The sequence below is a fragment of the Passer domesticus genome, chromosome 9, assembly GCF_036417665.1.
Source record: "Passer domesticus isolate bPasDom1 chromosome 9, bPasDom1.hap1, whole genome shotgun sequence".
Taxonomy (NCBI): Eukaryota; Metazoa; Chordata; class Aves; order Passeriformes; family Passeridae; genus Passer; species Passer domesticus.
In genome coordinates, this window is record NC_087482.1 from 26113628 (window position 1) to 26117439 (window position 3812).

General features: G+C 59.7%; 1 long non-coding RNA gene across 1 annotated transcript; it reads right to left on the reverse strand.

The window, feature by feature from the left end:
- Nucleotides 1–1557: 1557 nt before the first annotated feature.
- LOC135307294 (uncharacterized) lies at nucleotides 1558–3395 on the reverse strand. The gene is made up of 5 exons (XR_010367999.1): nucleotides 3228–3395; nucleotides 3055–3126; nucleotides 2863–2967; nucleotides 2315–2422; nucleotides 1558–1654 (listed from the first exon to the last, which is right to left on the reverse strand). It is a non-coding gene; the product is annotated as an uncharacterized LOC135307294 (long non-coding RNA).
- Between the last annotated feature and the right edge of the window lie 417 nt (nucleotides 3396–3812).

The following is a 3812-nucleotide window of genomic DNA, read 5'->3' on the forward strand; positions in this document are numbered from 1 at the left end:
TGTCATTAATCTTGGCCCCCAGCCTGCTCCCTTAGAGAAACCACTTCCGAGGCCCTTCTGGACATCGGGAACAGGTCTTGTGGTGCCGGCTGCATCTGTGGGAGCAATGGGGAGTGTGAGCCCGTGCTGTGCTGCACTGCTGAGCTGGCAGCATGGTGGATACGGGCAGGACGTCCTCTGTTTCCCCCAGAGCTGGGGCCTGCAGGCACCTTGCCGGCCCTTGGCACAGGCTGTGCCAGCCAACAAAGCCCAGCAGGCCGGGAGGAGAGCCTGGGGGCAGCGCAGCTGCTTGGGCAGTGGCTGCTGCCAGGGACACGGGCCAAAGCCATCCCTGAGCAGCCACTGCCAGCCCTGGCCCTCCCTGCCCCGTGACAGCTCCCCCAGCCCCAGGGGACAGGCTCAGGCCCTGTCAGGAGCCAGCGCAGCCCCTGCCCAGTCGGGAGCCAGGGCTGGCTCTGGCCCTGGGCTGGCGGCTGGGCTCCCGCTCGGGGCTGCTCCTGTGCCTTGGGCCTCTGGGCACTCAGGGCCAGCTCCGCAGCAGCTGCAGCGCCAGGGACGTTGCTGCACCAGTCCCGTTTCCCCGGGGCTCTGAACCAGCTCCAGAGGCCTGGAAGCCGAGGCGCCTCCAGCTTTGGCTGCTGCCGGGCCGGGCAAGGGCAGGCCCTGGGGGAAGAGCTGCTGCCACACAGCCCCGGCCAGGGCTGAGCCCGGCACAGCAATTACCTGCTGTGCCTGTGCCCGTGTCTGGCATCGCCTTCCTTCCTGGAAAAGGGGCTGCCCATGGGGAAATTCTTCCTCCAGGATGTGCCTCCTTCTGCACAGATGTTTGGTCCATCACTTTAGACAGCAAAAAGGACAGCTGGATTAGATGGAAGACTTCCTGATTTGGGTGCTGGCATCTTCAGGATGTCATGCGCGTTAAACTGGGGATAGGTTTCAGAAAATGTCTTGGCTTTCATGGCAGGGTCAGGGCTCTCCCTTTTCCAAACAGCTGCCATGCCTTAGCCGCAGGAGCGGTAAGGGGATCGCGCAGGGCGAGGGCACACATGTACCTGGTTCTGTGCTGGCACCTGCAGCGATGCCCCCCTGGCCCAGCTTTGGGCTCTGAGCTGGCAGCTCTCCCAGGGGGAAAGGTCTTGACCTACCCTCAGCATCTCCCAGAGGCTCTGTCCTGGACGTGGGTTGGGAAGCTGCACCACTTTCACCAGCAGGTTCAGCTGCAAAGAAAGGCAGGAGAGAAGAGTTCCTGTGGCACTGCAGGAGATCCTCAGGCTGCCCACAAGGCTCAGCCCCGGGGCACAGCCCTGGGCCCGGCCCCTTCCCTCTCTGCTCTTCTCTGTGGCTGCACAGAGCACATGGAAGGACACACTAGCATTGCACACGGGAGGAAGATGGCCAGCTAAATGCTCCTTCCTCCCACTGACAGTGATCCTGTGGGACCCCTCAGGGCTCCAGAAGGGAGCAAGGCAAATTTTCCTTATTCCATCAACCTTCACATAATCTAAAGTGAAAGGGCAAATGTATGAGCTCTTGCCACCTGCTCACTGTGTATTCTCTCAGGAAAGGTACATTGAGCACTTGCCTCCAGGATTTCCCATGAGTCTCAAGCCATAATCCAGCAGGTTTTCCAAATAATCCATGTCTTGATCCCAACCTAGAAGTTTGCAAAGATCAGAAGGATTTCCATGATGTGCTGGGATCCCCTTCTGCCTCAGGGAACTGGGCACTGCATGTAGGTCGGGTAAGGCCATGGGAGCCAGATGTGAATGGACAAAGCCAAAGCTGCACAGGGGCCTGGGGAGCTCTGGGCAGGCTCATGGTCAATCCCTATCCTATTTGCAGGCCCTGTGCAACATCCCTGGAGAGGTGGCTGGAGCAGCCCAGGGCCCGTGGGGGTTCTCTCAGTCGCACAAGGAAAATGCTCCTTTAAACCCTTGCAGCGGGCAGTGCTGCAAGTATCCCTCACAAACTCCCTCCTGCCTGTCCTCCCAGCCGCCCTTCCTCGATCTGCTGGGACAGCTCCCACAGCCCAAGGGCACATAGTCAAGCCCTCTCAGGACACACTGGAGCCTTGCTCTCCCCCTCTCCCCTTTCCCCACCATGGGCACCCCGTGCAGTCGCTCCCAGGTTTTGGGATGTGTCTCCCACGGACGGACCCCAGCAGGACTGCTCAGTACCCGAGTGCCCTGAGCCTGTTTGGGATAATTCCGCTGGGCTGTGCCAGTCTTCTCCAGACTGTGCCCGCACTGCCAGGCAGCAGAGACAGGGCAGCTGAAGCCTCAGCAGGGCTCAGGCCCAGAGGCACAGCAATTACCTCCTGTGCCTGTGCCTGGCATCGCCTGTCTTCCTGCAGCAGAGGCTGGCACGGAACCACTGCTTCCTTCGGGAAACGCTGCCTTCTGCACAGCCTCTCCATCCACTTCTGGAGAAAGGAAGAGGGACAGCTGGATCAGGTATAGCTGTTCCCTACTGGGGAGGTGGCATCTTCAGCAGCCAGTAGTTGTGAAAGACATGGCTAAGGATCAGGAATCCACACAATTTTCTGGGTAGGCCAGGGTCCACTTTCATGATAACACCTGCCCTTAGTGATCATCCTGGAGACTATGAAATTTCAGGGGATCTCAGGCCCGTGGTACAGTTTGGGCTGCCTGTCAGCTGATGCCAAATGCCTTCCTGCAGGGGCTGGGCAGAAGCTGCAGCTAAGCCAAGCTGGGAAGCAGCCCTGCAGGGCGTGAAAGCAGCAGTGGGGCAGAGAGGCTGCCATGGATCCCTTCCCACTGTGCTGGGCACGGCATGTCCACATGTGCAGCCAAAGGCCCCGGCTGCTGAGACCCAGGGGAAGCATGAGGGAAATGCACCCACCTTGTCCTCCTGCCTGCTGCATTTCCTTCAGCATTTTCCTCATGTATTCAGGTAGCCCATGGGATTCCTTGTGTCCTGTAGCTTTGTTCTTTCCCCTTGGAAGACCTTAGAGCAACAGAGTTCCATTTCCCAGGAATGGATCCCACAAGAGCAGGGCTCAGCCTGTGGGGTCAGCAGGGACACAGTACTCACCCCTGCGATGGGAGCCAGGCCTGCGTGCAGTAACCAGCAAAGGCGTCTGAAAAGTCCTCCCTGCAGACATGCCTGAAACTCAACAGCCACAAAAGCTTCTGTCATCTCTGCCCCCATGGCTGAGCTTTGGGCTCTGAGCTGGCAGCTCTCCCGGGGGAAAGGCCTTGGCCTACCCTCAGCATCTCTCAGAAGGTCATTCCTGGACATGGGTTTAGAAGCTGGATCGCCTTTATCATCAGGTTCAACTGCAAAGAAAGCCAGGACAGAACAGCTCCTGTGAGCCTGCTGAAGATTCTCCTTCAGGCCCAAGTAGCAGTGGGTGCACCTGAGTGTTTGGTGCCCTCCAAGGCACTCCCTCAGCTCTGCCTTCCACTCTGGAGCAGGGGCAGGGGGACCTCGTGCCTGCAGTGGCCCCACACTGGGATGGAAGGAGCCCCTTGCAGGGCAGTCGGGGCAGAAAGGACTCCCTGGAGCTGCCAGCAGCTGTAAAGCCAGCCCCGGGCAGGGCCAGGGCTTGGCAGTGGCAGCAGGAGCAGCTCAGGCTCCCTGGGGCAGGCAAAGGAGCTGCCAAAGGCTCAGCCCTGGGGCACAGCCCTGGGCCCGGCCCCTTCCCTCTCTGCCCTTCTCCCTGGCTGCACAGAGCACAGTGACATTGCACACGGGAGGAAGATTGAAAGCTAAATGCTCCTTCCTCTCACTGACAACGATCCTGTGGGATCCCTCAGGACTGCAAAAGGGAGCAGGGGAAGATTTCCACA